This window comes from Mustela nigripes, chromosome 18 (genome assembly GCF_022355385.1).
Source record: "Mustela nigripes isolate SB6536 chromosome 18, MUSNIG.SB6536, whole genome shotgun sequence".
In the NCBI taxonomy this organism is placed as follows: domain Eukaryota; kingdom Metazoa; phylum Chordata; class Mammalia; order Carnivora; family Mustelidae; genus Mustela; species Mustela nigripes.
Window position 1 is genome coordinate 29,938,926 of NC_081574.1, and position 16,467 is coordinate 29,955,392.

Sequence of the window (16,467 nt, forward strand, 5' to 3'; positions counted from 1 at the left end):
TTATTTGGTAATATATATGTATATCAAACCATCACATTGTATACCTTAAGCTTACACAGTGTTAGATGTCAGTTATATGTGAATAAAGATGGAAATAAAGAAAAAATGGGACTATATGGAAATGAGACTGCTTTCCATAAGGCACGCCCAAAACCTACGCCATCATTCAGGACCCTGCGTGCACGTATTGTATAACTAAAGGTGGTTAGAGATTTCCAAGATTAAGTGAAAGAATACATGTAATGGGGAAACTGGAGAAGATGTATGGGTGTGCATGTGTGTGTTGCGTGTGTGCATATCCAGAGAGAATGAGGGCAGGGGGTAGAGAACAGGAAAATGATTAGAGGAAGCGATGGTTCTCAGTGGGTGGTGGTGTACTAAACAGCACAGGTGGTAGAAACAAGCTAACTTCTGAGTTTAAGACCTGATGATTAAAACAATCTACATGGGGTATCTAAGCATTGGCTCATAATTAAAAGTCAGATTACTAAAAACGTTGGTATTCCAGGGGATTTGTTCCTAGGGTTCTTTTTATTTTTTTTCTCTATATTGTTGGAAATTCTTTGCAAATTAAATGTGTCATGCTGGGGCCCCAAAGGAAAAAGGGACCTTAAAAAGCACACAATCTTGTTTTGACATCAAATTGCCCATTGACTGTCCTATGATATTCTGCTTTTTTTCTTTTTAAGCTACAAGAACACAGAAAAAATAGACTTTCCCCAAAATATAGGAAGAGACAGTGAATTTAAAATATTCACAATGAGAATTATGTTTGTAAAGCAACACTTAGCTGTGTTTAAAACATTTTCTCTAATGTGTGTGTGTGTGCATACATGAATGTGTTTGCAAAATGCACTTTCCATAGCTAAGAAGTTCTGTAAGCTGGGATTGCACAGCAACTTGTACTGTCATTGAGCGTCCTGAGACTTCACTAGCAGTCTGTGGGTTACCCACCTCGTCCTCCGAAGAACTTCTTTCTGCGTACACACATAGCTTCTGTTTGCAATGAAACAAAATGAATCTTCGTGCAGTAAACACTTCCTGCAGATCTGCAAAGTGGTGAGGAAGCTATGCATAAATATACACCTAATTATGTTTGATTTATGAAAGGCAATTAAAATGTACACACAGACACACACACCACACACCTGTACGCAGAGCTGCATAGCACACATTAGAAGACACCACCACTGTTGTACCCATTTGGGACCTAAATGAGAGAGAAAGAGAGCAAGAGAGAGTGCGTGAGAGCAGTAAGCTGGGAGAAGGGGATGGGAAGGGGCAGCACCAGACGCAGACTCCCTGCTCAGGACCCTGGAATCATGACCTGAGCCCAGGGCAGACGCTTAACTGACTGAGCCACCCAGTGCCCCTGGGACTTAAACTTCTTGATGGTTCTGGTGCAGAAACCCACATTCATGTTAGATGGGAAGAATTGGAAGCAGTATTAACCACATCTTTCTCACTGCTTCCCATCTCTATAACATGAGGATTCCTTAGGAAGAAATCACTTGATGTGAAGCAAAATGCTATTTGCTGAACGCTCCAGCCAGAGTCCCCAGGTTAGATGGCTTTCTTTGCACCCAGAAGGAGAAAACACAACTGGCAAGGAAGCAGGTGTGGCTGTTGGCATGCTGTGACAGGTGCTCCTTGCACTGTAACGACACCTGGCATGGCAGGGAAGGGGTGTGAAGAACTTCATTGACTTTCTTTCTAAGCCATTTGCTTAAGGACTCTTCTTTGTGCTCATAAATAATTCTAAAATTACAGCCCTAACGCTAACCCCCTGCTTGACGCCGTGCACCCTCACAGGTTTTCACAGAGCTCCACCACCCACACCGCCTTCTCTGTGAAAATTACGGAATCAGAAAGCCAGGGTAGAGGGCTACACTGCTCACAGCGAGTTTTCAGTGAGATAAAGTTAAAGGACTATCCTTTTATTTTAAAGTGGTATTTCTGAAAGTGTGGTCTGGAGACCAAGGCTTTAGCAAAGGGCAAATGGCACTTGAGGGGCAATGCAATATATTTGCACTTGTTCTTCCAAGCTGCTGCTAGAATTTTCCTTGGAAATTAACACACAGAAAAAAAAAAAAGTTTCTACAGTCCTAGGAAAACAAATCCGAAGATCAACAAATCTCTTTTTCTTACTAGCATCTTGGTGGCAGCTCAGGGCATGTATTGCCTACCCTTTCTTATCCCCTTCTGTTGGAAATCAACTCCCTTGGAGTTACTTGTAAAAGTTACATAGGAAAATACAGATTTCTAACACCCCTGGGAAAATTCTGGTTCAGTAGGTCCGGGATGAAAGCAAGGAAGCTTCGCGTTGTACAAGCACCTAGAAAATTCTTATGCACCAGTGTTCGGACACTCCCCTTAAAGATAAGGTGTAAAAGCTCAGATACCATGATCATTTACACCCGAAGACACAGGAGTGCTGGATAAAGGTTTCTAATTCACTGAGGGTAAGTACTCTTTTATACTCGTGAAGTTACTTGTATTATCAAAGTGCTGCTTTGGATTCTCTTTACATACAAAGAGCAAAACTTTCTCACGTGCCCACGTCTGGCTACAAGGAAGGCTGGATAACATGGTCATTACTCCTTGGGTCCCTGTGTCCAGTTACAAATAGCTTTATTTTATCACATGGAAAGGAAGGTAGCATCTGTAACGGGGGAAAGATTGTGGGCCCAAAGGGAATATTGAACATCTGTGTCTCTCTCTCCCCTCAGTAACATGAAGATGGAATACTGTCCAGCATCCATATAAAAGGATGTAAATGATAGCCAGATTAGGACCAGAGTAGGGGTCAGGAGTAGACATTGACATTATGTTAACTTCTTTTCCCTAATGATTTTGAAGACCAAATGTCTTATATATAGATATAAATTAAATCTTACTTCATTTCTTTATGTTCCTCTGCCCACTCTCCACACCCACCACACTCCACCATCCTCCACTGGCCATACATCTGTCCTGGTACCCTGTTTACTTCCTGCCAGCTGGAATATGTGCAAGACAAGTGAATCTTAAGTCAGTGTCTTGCACCAGAGGTAAAAGCCACAGGATGAGGACAGCAGAGAAAAAAAGAAAGAAGGACCCTGGGCTCTTGGTGTCTATATGAAGTCATCCTCACATCCTGGACTATATGCTGCTAGACTTTTATGTGGAAGAGAAATACATTTCTACAAAGTTTAATCCATTATCTCATGACTTCCAGGCTAAATTCTCTTGAATGTTTGCAGTGGATTAAAGAGAAGACCCTGGGGAGCGCCTGGGTGGCTCAGCGGGTTAAGCCTCTGCCTTCAGCTCAGGTCATGATCTCAGGGTCCTGGAATCAAGTCCCGCATCGGGCTCTCTGCTCAGTGGGGAGCCTGCTTCCTCCTCTCTCTCTGCCCGCCTCTCTGCCTGCTTGTGATCTCTGTCAATAAATAAATAAATCTTTAAAGAAGAAATGAAGAGAAGACCCTGTCGGGCTGTGGTTATCAAAACAAAGCCACACCAAAGCATTCTTGTCCATCTTCCTGCCTTAGTAAATTCAGGGTTATACAAAACATTAAATATTTGATAATTGAAGATGCTCACAGGTTCCGAATTATCAACCAATACTTCACAGTAGAATCCATGTACAAAGGCTATCAATAAACTATGACTCTTTTATAACATGACCTTCGAAGTTGGGTATTGGGTGAATAATTAGTTAATAAAAGTCGAAGCAGAGACTACTTACAGGTTGTTCCCTATTGTCTGTTTTTCGTTCCTTTTCATTTTCAATTTATTTTTTCTCTCTGTAACACATACCCTCCCCAATGTCCATCAGCCAGCCACCCTATTCCTTGCATCCTCCTTCCCTCCAAAAGCATCAGTTTGTTTCCTGAGATTGAGAGTCTCTTATGGTTTGTCTCCCTCTCTGGATTCATCTCATTTCATTTTTCTCTCCCTTCCCCTATGGTCCTCTGTCTTGTTTCTCAAATTCCTTATATCAGTGAGACCCTATGATAATTGTCTTTCTCTGATTAATTTACTTTGCTTGGTATAATATCCTCTAGTTCCGTCCACGTCATTGCAAATGGCAAGATTTTATTTCTTTTGATGGCTGCATAGTATTCCATTGTGTGTGTGTGTGTGTGTGTGTGTGTGTGTGTGTATGTGTGTGTACACCACATCTTCTTTATCCATTCATCTTTGATGGACATTTAGGTCCTTTCCATAGTTTGGCTATTGTGGACATTGCTGCTATAAACATTGGGTTGCATGTGCCCCTTCAGATCACCACATTTGTATCTTTCGGATAAATACCCAGTAGTACAATTACTGGGTCACAGGGAAGCTCTTTTTTCAACTTTTTGAGGAACCTCCATACTGTTTTCCAGAGTGGCTGCACCAGCCTAAATTATTGGGTCTCTTCTGATTTGGTTAGTGTATATTTTTCTGGGGTCTAAATTTTTCTGGGGTCAAATCAGAAGAGACCTGAAACTGGGCAGAGAAGAAAGGAAAAAAATATGATTAGGCTGGTGAATAGAACAGAGCCACTCACTTGATTTTGGGTGTATTTTGGCCTGTTAAAAGACATTGCCTCCCAAAATTTTAAAGAAAGAAAAACACATGTATACAAAAATAAGGGTAAACATGCCGAAGGGATGGAATATGACTCTAAAGATGAAAATTTAAAAATTTAAAAAAATGAATTGATAAGGGGCACCTGGGTGGCTCAGAGGGTTAAGTGTCTGCTTTTGGCTTGGGCCATGATCTCAGGGTCCTGGGATCTAGCCCCATGTTAGGCACCCTGCTCAGCGGGGAGTCTGCTTCTCCTTCTGCCTCTGCTGCTCCCGTTGCTCATGCTCTCTCTGTCTCTCCCTCTCAAATGAATAAATAACATATTTAAAAAAAAGGAGTTGATAAGAAGTTGGTTGAAAAAAGGAAGAAAAAAGGAGAAAATGTGATCAGGCTGGAGAGTAGAACAAAGCCACACACTTGACTTAGGGTATATTTTGTTCTGTTAGAAGAAACTGTATTCCAGAATTTTAAAGAAGGAAAAACTTAAATGTATACAAAAAATAAGGTTAAATACAATGAAGGTATATAGAATGTGACTATAATGATGAAAATTTAAAAATATTTAAAAAAAATTTTTGATAAGGGGTGCCTGGGTGGCTCAGTGGGTTAAAGCCTCTGCCTTCAGCTCAGGTCATGATCCCAGGGTCCTGGGATCAAGCCCTGCTCTCAGCTCAGCCGGGAGCCTGCTTGCCCCCTCTTTCTCTGCCTGCCTCTCTGCTTACTTGTGATCTCTGTCTGTCAAATAAATAAATAAATAAATAATCTTAAAAAAAACCTTTTTGATAAGATAAAATATTTAAAATAAGTTAAAATAGGAAAGAGAAAACTTTAAAGAAAGATAAAAAGAAAAAATAATGAAGATTGAAAAAATTTAAGTTTGAAAGACTTAAGAATCATGGGAAAAAAACCCTATGAATTCTATGTGTTGCTTTCCCCTAGCCCTCGAGTTCTGTAGTTCTCCTTGATCAGTGAGCTTGGTTTTGGCTGGATGTTTTTGCTGATCTTCTGGGGGAGGGGAATATTGCAGTGATTCTCACATGTCTTTGCCGGAGGCAGAAGTGCACTGCCCTTGCCAGGGGCCGGGCTAAGTCATCTTAATCTGCTCGGTTCTCTCTCAGGAGCTTTCAAGGGAACAAAAGCTTTATGGAACAGAGCCTGCGGTAGAGCTCTGAAGGAGGAGAATGAAAATGGTGGCCTCCCAATCTCTGGCCTGGAGGAGCCGAGAGCTCGGGGCTCCATTCCTCAGTGGGCCCTTGGAGAAAAGCAGGCAATCACTCCTGTCTCCCTGGTCTCTGGCCACACTCCGTGCTCACCTAGTCTGTGACCGAGCATTTCTGTCTCTGGCGCATGGCCCTGTTTGGAGTCTCCAAAGCCAGCAGATTCCTACAGCACTCCCACACCACTCCCTCCAGGGGAGGAAGGTGAGTCTCCCTGGAACTGCCACTTGTGGGGTCTCTGCTTGAAGAGCAGTGGCCTGACTGTGCCTTAGATCACGGTTTGAGGTAACCCCGAGCTGAGAGCTCACTCCCTGGCTCCGTCTCTGCAGCTGACTTCCCTGCTCTAATATGGGAGCTCTGTTGTACTCAGACACCCCTGGTCTTTCTGTGACCCCGAGAGTCCTGAGACCACATTGTCCCCATGAAGGCTCCACCCCCACTTAGCCTCTGGAGTGATGTCCCTCAGTGGAGCAGACTTCTAAAAGTTCCGAATGTGTCCTATGCTGCTCTCTCACTTGTGGGAGCTGGCCCCTCCCCCATGGTCTAGTTTCCAATATTTTGCCTTGGATTCACTTCTCCGCACGTCCTACCTTCTGGAAAGTGGTCACTTCTCTGTTCCTAGAATTGCTGCTCTTCTTCTCTTTGATCTCCTGTTGTGTTTGTAGGTGTTCAGAATGGTTTGATTTGCAGCTATGCCCAATCCAAAATGATTAATAGTGTCATACTTTTTTCCCTTTAAACATTAAGTATGACTTCAATCCTGTTTATTGGAATTTTGTTAAGATTAGCTGGATTTTTGTTTCATTGAGACCTGACATAATATTTTAAACAGATCCTAGCTTGGGTGTATAATTTATAATTTATTATTATGACTATGTGTTGAGAAGACAGAACAAAATACGAATCCTTGGCCTGGTCTATATCAGAAAGTAGTACTGGAATAATACACTTGGAATAAACACAGTCTCTCCCATCCATTTGCTACTATAATTGGCTAAAATTCTTTGCTCCCAAATCTAGCTTTAGGATTCTTTTTGGAGCCTCCAGTGTTACTGCAGACATTTGACAAAAATCTCCAGATGTTCTATGAATTGAAAGATGAGTAGGTATGTTGAATCTCTCCTATTTTGTTCTTCCAGGTCTATGCTGTTACTTTATTCATCTTGCTGTGATTGCCGGGAGCCTGACCCACATGAAGTGCATGAATGCATTCTGTCCCTCTCCAGCTAGATGAACAGACGGTACTCACAGGTAATTGGAAAGACAGGAAGAGGAGGGTCAGGGCACTTATTTTTATGACTTCCTCCTACCTTATTACTACATGTTAGCTGTTCCCCTTGATTAAAAGCTTCTGTTGTTGTATTTAGAAGTTTTTCCCAACTTTGTGATTTAAACAACCATTTATTTAGTCATGATTCTGTGGTTTCAAAAATTGTGCTGAGTTCCATTGGCTGGCTCTGGCCAGGGCCTGGCTTGGCTAGGTCATTTTTGAATCTGTGTCCACTTGTTGGTTGGCTAGGTACCCGCTGGCCTGGCATGCTTTCACTTAAAATCTGGCAGTTGGCTGGCTGTCATTTGGGACCAAAGGGGAGGAGGGGACATTTGTGTCCTATCCTTCATCAAGCCAGCTCAAGGTCATTCTCATGGCAGCAGGACAGGGCTTCAGAGAGCAAGCTGAAACCCACTGGGTGTCTTGAGGCCTCTTCTTCCCTTAGAGCTGCCTGGCCCTCACTTCTACTACATTCCATTGGCTAATGTTGCATGAGATCAGCTTACATTCAAGGGGTGGGGGAGGTAGACTCTGGCTTTTAGTAAAAACAACTACAACACTAGAAATGACACAGTGATGGGAAGAAGTAAAGAACCATGGCCATTTTGATGATTTAGCAGAAGTCACATTTCTTGTCCAACAACTGTGTCCACACAGCTCTCTTTTGGGTTCTGGTAACTTCTCTCTCTGTTTGTTTATTATTCTTTGGGGGTAAAAAGGGCTCTATGTCATCATTGGAACTGTCTGGACACTTTATTCAACTGTCCTCAGTCATCCAGCTTGTTTGTCTTCTGTTCCCTGCCAAGGCCTGGACTGACATGTTGGAGTCTTTCTATTAAACACAGAAAACTGAACATCTGTTTATACCTTTGGAAATCTTGCTTTTAGGGGGATAAGAAGCTTTAAGTCCATATGGGCAAAAATAATGTGAAAGATGATAAAAGTAATCAAACAATATTTTTGAAAGATGGGACACTTTCCATTTATATCAATAGAAGCATAGAAATCTGAATAGAGCAGAATATTCTGAAATTAAGAATTGGCAGAAAGGGTAAGCAAGTGAAGTCCCTTTGCAGGCGCCCATAGAGAGCCTAAGGGAACTGAGGCATCAGGAACCTGAAGGCAGAGATGAAGGATGAAGTAAAATCAGGAGCAATGAATGAAGGTCTGTGTGAGGGGCAGTGGTGGGATCCCCACAAAGCCTTTTAAACCCTTGCCTCAGATAGATTTTTCTAGAGAAAACAAGTCAATGAGAATGTGGATTTGGGGACAATTGGCATGGAAATGAACAGGAGCAATTTATCTTAAAGATAACAGGAGGAATGCAGTGAAAGTCCATTCACTAAAATGTTAGAACCCATGGCTGCCCGTGTTTGTCTCCCAGACCTCCTGGTTCCTAGAATGCTTGCAGCCAGGTGTGTGTCTGTGTCTGTCTTGGCAAGGTAGAGGATTGGAACATTCTTCTCTATAAATTGTCTGACCCTAGACAAAAGATGGTAGACACTAACATTTGGACGTCCCCCTGTGAAAAGGTCAGGCCCTGACATAGGAGAGTACTGCTCACTTAATTGTTAGGTGGTCTTCGTGCACAGAAATTCCATTGAGCTTGTCAGTGCCTCCATCCTAGAAGTTCTGTTGAGCCAAGGATTACCTCACAATTGAGAAAAGCCCCAAAGAGGAAAGACAGTGACAAAAACCAAGCAAAGTGAATAAAAGTAAATCTGAGAATAAGGAAACCAGGCAGGGAGCAAATGAGAACTTGATAATAAAATGAAACACACAAAACAACAAACATAGCTGTGATTCATATTCTTAGATACATATAGCACTATATCCATAAAAACAAAATAGGGTCGTTTTAACAAAAGCAACAACCACAATGAACCAACGAGTAAGACAACATAAGAGAACCAGGCAGAACTCTCAGAATGTAAAAATATTAACAGTGGAAACAAAAAAAAATCAGTTGATGATTTAGAAGATAAAGTTGATGAGTTAGAAGATAAAGATAAAGAAGATATAGTTGTTGATTTAGAAGATAAAGTTGAAGAAATCACCTAGAGGCATGAAATAATAGAACGATAGAAAATTGGGGGTCCATTTAGGAGCACTGATTTCAAAGTTGTAGAATGAGTTGTAGAATGAAAGAAAATGTGGAGGGTTTAGGAAGGAAATAACATCTCTACAACATTTCCCAGAACTGAAAAGTATGAAAAGCCTCCCAAATACTCATAATTAAGGAAAGAATCTTGCCCCAGCACATTCACTGTGGTTTGAAAAGTCAGATCCTGAAAATTTCCCAGGCCACATACACAACAAGTTCAGGCATCAGATTGGCCCCGAGCTTCTCCAGAGCAGCACAGGGTAAGACGTTGTAGAGGTGGAGCAGAGACACTGGGAGAAAAAGGTTTGATAGGGCTGGCTCTGAAGCTGTGGGGAGGGAACCACAAGCCAAAGGACGTAGATGTTTTCTGGAAGCTGGAATAGATGAGAAAATGGATTGTACCCTGGAACTGTTCAAAGAAATCAGCCCTGTGGATCTATTTCAGACCTCTGACCTCCAGAACAGAAAGATACTTACTACATGTGTGTTGTGAGCCATTAAGGTTGTGCTCATTCGTTATCGCAGCAAGAAGAAACCAATGTACAGGCCAGATTATTAACAAAGTTTGCAGGCCAAGTAAAAACATTTAGATAGGCTTGCCTCAAAATTTTCACCTCCCTTTTCCTTTGATCAGGAATTTACTAGAGAATGGCTTCTATTTAGTGAGGGCCCAGCGTAAGAAAGAGTCTGAAGTGGGGTCCAGGAAACAGACCAATAAGAGGAAGGGCAAGGTTTATAACCGTGCAGGTTTGCGAGGGCAATCGCTCCAGACGGAAGCAGAACCAGGCGGGGAAAACAAGGCTTGATGGTTGGTCTTTTGGTGGCCTGCTCTGTGTGAGGGCGGAGACCCTAGCCTTAGGAAGCCAGAGGGTCTGGGTTTCAGCTTCATTTCATCCCTTACCAGGTAGCCAAATTACTTAACTCAGTTTTCTTTTTTCACGGAAGAGAAATAATAATAGTTCTACCACATCGTGTTGACGGGAGGATTACGTGAATCATGTGGCGTTCTTAAAAATAGCTTCTGGTACGTGAGTGCTCAATTGTCGCTACATTTTTGTTATTAAAAATGTTTCAGAGTTCTGTTGGATATTTGGGGGGAGGAATTCCTGATAGGCATGTGGAATATTGAACAAATAGACCTCTCTGTGAGACGATTACAGTTTCATAGTACAAATTCCAGATGTCAAGGTTATTTACTGTCGTGATTATATAAGCATTAACTACTGATTTAACTAACATTGTGGTTTAAGTGTTTTGGAAGGTTGTAGAGGGTGGTGTGTGTATGTGTATGTGTTGGGGGAAATGAGTTGTGTGGATAGGACTTCAAATGATAAGGCATCAAATTGTAAAATCAAGTTATAGCAGAGCAACTGTATTATTTAGATACAGTTAAAAGAGGTAACATTGATTGTTTCTGGGGTTATGGTACTGGCGTGGGGCAAAAGTAAGATGAGAAACTATTGATTTCCATTATAAGCCCCATGATACTCCTTGACTTTTTTTTTTTTTTTCAAGAATTTATTTATTTATTTGACAGAGAGAGATCACAAGTAGGCAGAGAGGCAGGCAGAGAGAGAGAGAGAGAGGAGGAAGCAGGCTCCCTGCTGAGCAGAGAGCCTGATGTGGGACTCAATCCCAGGACCCTGGGATCATGACCTGAGTCGAAGGCAGAGACTTAACCCACTGAGCCACCCGGGCACCTAATACTCCATGACTTTTTGAAGTATGCACATGCATGCTTTGATAAAAAGTTTTTAAATGATTAATTAAATTAACATGTCATAGAACACATTTAGTGAAGCTGGCAAGTCACATACACTTTATTATCAATCGTGTTATATTTAACATTCTTTGACTCTGTTGTCCCAAAGCTATAAGCTATAGAGGAAAAAATCAACTCCAGAGTTTTAGAAGTTGCAAATAGTCAGCAATCTTTAGGTCTTGTCTCTAGTGGTATTTCAAAGCTAATGGCGCTCAACCTGGGCTTCAAATAAAAATAATCTGGGATATACATTGTAGTTACTTGGGGAGCTCTTAAAATTCCTAACACCCCAGCTCTGCTCCAGACCAATTTAAATCAGAATCTCTGGAGGTGGATCCGGATATCTTTAAATCTCTCCAGGTGATTACAACATCTGATCAGGGTTGGAGACAACTGTATGAAGACATTTGAGTGGTGCTGGAGAGGATTTTTTTTTTTTTTTAGTCCCTGGCTCCCTAGTAAACCTCGCCCCACATTCATCAGCTGGGTAGGAACAGATGTGGAACTGGTGGTAACTCACAGAAATAAATAAACACAAAGTATAAATATATGTGTGTGTGGGTATGTGGGTGTATTTCCTAAATATCGTAATTTGTATTAGGATCACGTCGGAGCACTTCTTGGTTAATTTTGCTGAACCATATATTGCTTTACACCAGTTTTTCCAGTTATTTAATGCCTAAGTCAGATCCCCACGTCTTAGAGGCTTAAATACTGATTGCTATTGTTGAAACACACAGATCTCTGTGGATACAGGATTTACTAATGAACTAATGAATAATAACTAAATTACACCAGGAAGACCCAGTATTAATTACCATGTAATTCATACAGCATTTTATAAATCAGATAAAAAATCCAATGATTATAGGACAATTGCTATGTAATTACCTTAACTCCACATAGTAATTACAGTGTAATTTTGTAAATAGTTCACATCACATACCCATAAAGAGAACTGCTATTACTTTGCACCCTGGAGTTGATAATAACTGGCTGGGTTATTCTAGCATTGGTTTAGGGAGGAAACAATATATGATCTTCACTCTAGTATAGGGTAGAGAAGTCATTTCAGATTTAGTTTGTAACCTGCTCAGTATTTGGCATTGACGTAATTGATACTAGAAGTATTTATTATATAATGCAATTGGTACAGCAGAAGTTAAGCATTCTATCTCCCGTTCTGTAATATACAACCTAAATTAAATCATATATAACTAAGTAGATGAAAGTAGGTATCTAGAGGAATGAACTTTGATTGCGATCAATTAGAACATAGTAGAAAGTGCTGCTTTTCCTTTGAAGATATTGCCTGGACAGTTTTGTTCTGTCTGAATTTAGTTGGCCAAAGGCTTCTTTGGGCACATGGGTAGCTTATGATCTGCTTAGCTCTCTGTAGTGAGCTTTCTCCACCCTACCCCTAGATGTTTCAGCTCTGTTGGCCATACAGTGTGCCGGGGAGCTAAGAAAGACTGATGTAGGAGGAAGAGGAATGAATAGAATTACCAGGAAATAGGGGAAAACCCAATACCATCCTCTGTCCAGTAAAAGGGCTTACAGTCTTGGACCAAATCTAAGGAAGGACCAAGAAGTTTATGCTCATGTCCAAGTAGAGCTAAGACTGATGCAAGAGTGAATCTGGAAGAATGGTATGTGGGTGAGTTTCCCATGGTTCATAGGGAGATAATACACATGTCAATAACCGAGTCATTTCAAGGTTCTCATCAGCATAGCAAAAGAAAACAGTGATAAGAACAGAAGGATTTGTCAGGCCTCTGCCTCCCACACAGAGCATTACTCCTTGATTCTGAGCTCCCTGGAGAACAGATAAATCTCAAACAAGACAGGATCCAGAAAAAGGTTCAGAAAATCCCGTTTCTCCCTTAGGATCATTGGCATAGAATTGTGGGACCATTTCCATCTGAGGCGCTAGGCTGAGGTTCTAGATATCCTGGATTTGCAACAATTTATTGCCGATGATTGAAAGTGCTAAATGGGCAACTACAACAATATTTGAAAGGTTATAAAGATGAAGCTCAATTAAATGATGAAACCTAATCTATTAACTCCCAAAGTCTTCTGTCGGGTAAGGATGGCCAAACCTCCCTGTGTGTAAGCTCTTGAACAGTAGTAGGAAGCCACAGACATGTTCAGATTAGCTTTGAACTACACCAAAATAAAATGTAGACTCTGCTTCCTGTCTACCCACACAGAATGAGGTAATTGTTAGTTAACTGATAAAACAATACAGCTCCATACAGGATGCAAACTTCATCCAGGCAAGACTTCGTAAATAGGTCAAATGGTTCCATAAGCGTATCCTAACCCCTCTGAAGCCTGAAATGCCTACACAATGAAGAAAGAGCAGGGCGCCTGGGTGGCTCAGTGGTTTAAGCCTCTGCCTTCAGCTCGGGTCATGATCTCAGGGTCCTGGGATCGAGCCCCACATCGGGCTCTCTGCTCAGCAGGGAGCCTGCTTCGCCCTCTCTCTCTGCCTGCCTCTCTGCCTACTTGTGATCTCTCTCTGTCTATCAAATAAATAAATAAATAAATAAATATTAAAAAAAAAAAAAAAAAAGAAAGAGCAAAAGAGCCCTAAAGTTTGGGCTTTAATGTCCGTAAAGTGTTTTAATGTTAACTGGACTCTTTTTCTCCCACTGTGCACTTTGTGTATCCCGCAACTCAGTCATCTAGGATACTCATCTTTTGCTAAGCAAAACCTACAATTTCCTGTTACCCTGTTCTTCCCTTCATCGGAAATGACCCATCCATCAGTGCATCTCCGGCCTGAATCTTATTCTTTAAGACCCAGCATAAATGCTACCTCTGCCAGGAAGCATTTTCTTATCACCCCAGTAAAAAGACCCCTCTTCCTTCTTGAAAATCCTAGACTTATTTTCTCTATATTTTTCTGTACACATCTTCACTATTGGTGAATGAGTTCCTGCAAGCAGGTGCTAGAATTTATACATCTTTGGATTACTCCAAGATATGTATTATTCCAAGATATGTATTAAAACTAGAATGAATATACCTCTAAGTATTCCCTTTTTTAAAAAACAGAAAAGAAGCTTAAGCATTTTTAGGCTATGTAAATTACTGGACCCCAAGAATGCTGATATGTGGAGTCAACATTTTTAGTTAAGATTTTGACCCAGAAAAGGTCCATTTTATCCTATAAGTATTTTCTTGTTCTCATATTGATGATTATTAGTAATTTGCTTTTTGATCGTATTGTGGATTCAGCGTGGGAATTTGTAGTTGACCTCTGAATAATATTAACAGATCTAAGATTACATAGTTAGACATAGGTAGAAGGAGTTGAGGTATAGTTCCCTAAAAGACTTTACAAGTGACATCACTTTATAAGTTATTTAAAAGTGGGAACAGTGGAAAGAAGGTCTGGGTATTATTGGAAGATCCCAAATGGGAGTGCAGGAGATCAAGCACAGCCTGTTTCCCTTAATAACTAGAAGTTGGGGCAGGCCAGGGAACAACGCTATAAAATGAAGGGTTCAGACACCCCTTGAGAGATTAAGACACCATTTAGTTTTAAGACATTACAAATCTTTATTTATTTATTTATTTATTTATAATTCTTTCTCTCTCTCTCTTTCTTTTTTATTTTTTAAGATTTTATTTATTTGAGAGAGAGCATGAGAAGGGGGAGGGTCAGAGAGAGAAGCAGGCTCCCTGATGAGCAGGGAGCCCGATGCCAGACTCGATCCTAGGGCTGCAGGGTCATGACCTGAGCTGAAGGCAGATGCTGAACCAACTGAGCCACCCAGGCACCCTTATTTATTTATTTTTGAGAGAGGAAGAGAGAGAGAGAGAGCGAGAGAGAGCGTGCATGTTTGCTCACCTGTGCACATGGTAGGGGGAGGGGGCAGAGCGAGAGGGAGAGAGTCTCAAGCAGGCTCCACACCCAGCATGGAGCCCAATATGGGGCTCGATGTCACCACGCTGAGATCATGTCTTGAGCAGAAATCAAGAGTCAGATGCTTAACCGACATCTTCTGAATTATCTTAATGCAGCATGAATTAGAATTTGGTTATTTGGAAAGTTCAGACTTTAAGGAAAGTAATTCAAGGCCTTAAAAGCAGTATTTTTTGGGGCGCCTGGGTGGCTCAGTGGGTTAAAGCCTCTGCCTTTGGCTCGGGTCATGGTCTCAGGGTCCTGGGATAGAACCCCGCATCAGGATCTCTGCCCAGCGGGGAGCCTGCTTCCCCTTCTCTCTCTGCCTACTTGTGATCTCTCGCTCTCTGTCAAATAAATAAATAAAATCTTAAAAAAAAAAAGCAGTGTATTTTTAGAAAGTTACAGGTTAGCAGTTGTACAAGTCAATTCACTGAAAAAACCTAGTTTTCTGTCTGAAGTAAGTATATAGTCACTTTTTTTAAAAAACTTTTTTACTTTTTAAATTTCTTTTCAGAGTACCAGATTTCATTGTTTATGCATCACACCCAGTGCTCCATGAAATACGTGCCCTCCTTAATACCCACCACCAGGCCCACCCAACCTCCCACCCCCCGCCCCTTCAAAACCCTCGGATTGTTTCAGTGTCCATAGTCTCTCATGGTTCTTCTCCCCCTCCAGTTTCCCCCAACTCCCTTCTCTCCATCTCCCCATGTCCTCTGTGTTATTTCTTATGCTCTGCAAATAAGTGAAACCATATGATACTTGAATCTGCTTGACTTATTTCACTCAGCATAATCTCTTCCAGTCCTGTCCATGTTGATACAAAATTTGGGTATTCATCCTTTCTGATGGAGGCATAATACTCTTTTCTACTTAACTATTTCTGATCTTCAGGGTTGTTAAAATTCAACTGACTTTCTCTTCCTTTGGCCAAGACTTACTTGAACCAAGCCTAGAGGTGACTTTCAAAACTAGGTTAGGATTTAATGCAGGATTGAGTATGGGGTTGAAATCCATGTTTTATGAGTTGAGGAATAGATCTGTTGTGCAGAATGAAATTCAGATTTCTGTTTATTCGTTTCTAGCTTCAGAGAGGTCGCAGTGGGTGGTGCTTATTCACTGGCTTCCAAAACATTTGATTTAAATAGACCAAAGAAGTATAGACAGTATCCATTGGTCTACCTTAGAGGAATGTAGTTGCTCATTGATTTAGGGCCCTGCCCAAAAGGTCACTGTGATGAGTATAACTTAAGACCATTTATAAGTATGCTAAACAGTAAAATGAGATTGGAAAGTGTCATGATCAATTGTCCTAGAAATAATCAGAGTATAACACTACCGTTTTTCTAGGGAGTGTCCCTACCTGCAAAATGAAGTCACTTCTCCCCAAACTGCCCAATAAAGGTAGGTAGTAGGACAGTAGGTGATATTCTCAAATAATCCCAAGGTAATATTAGATGAGCAGTTGGTACACCTTCCTAATTATGTTTTACATTGCTTGATACCCAATACAAAAATCTATTTAAGGATGGCTTAAAAATACTGTCACTACATTGGGGAGGGTATGTGATTTGGTGAGTGCTGTGAAGTGTGTAAACCTGGTGATTCACAGACCTGTACCCCTGGGGATAAAAATATATG

General features: G+C 41.2%; 1 long non-coding RNA gene across 1 annotated transcript in view; it reads left to right on the forward strand.

Annotated features, from left to right (window-relative positions):
* LOC132006467 (uncharacterized) overlaps positions 1 to 16,467 on the forward strand; it is a 76,639-nt gene that overhangs the window by 52,473 nt on the left and 7,699 nt on the right. The window contains exon 2 of the long non-coding RNA XR_009401106.1: positions 6,911 to 7,022. This is a non-coding gene — a long non-coding RNA (uncharacterized LOC132006467). The remainder of the gene's footprint in view (positions 1 to 6,910; positions 7,023 to 16,467) is intronic.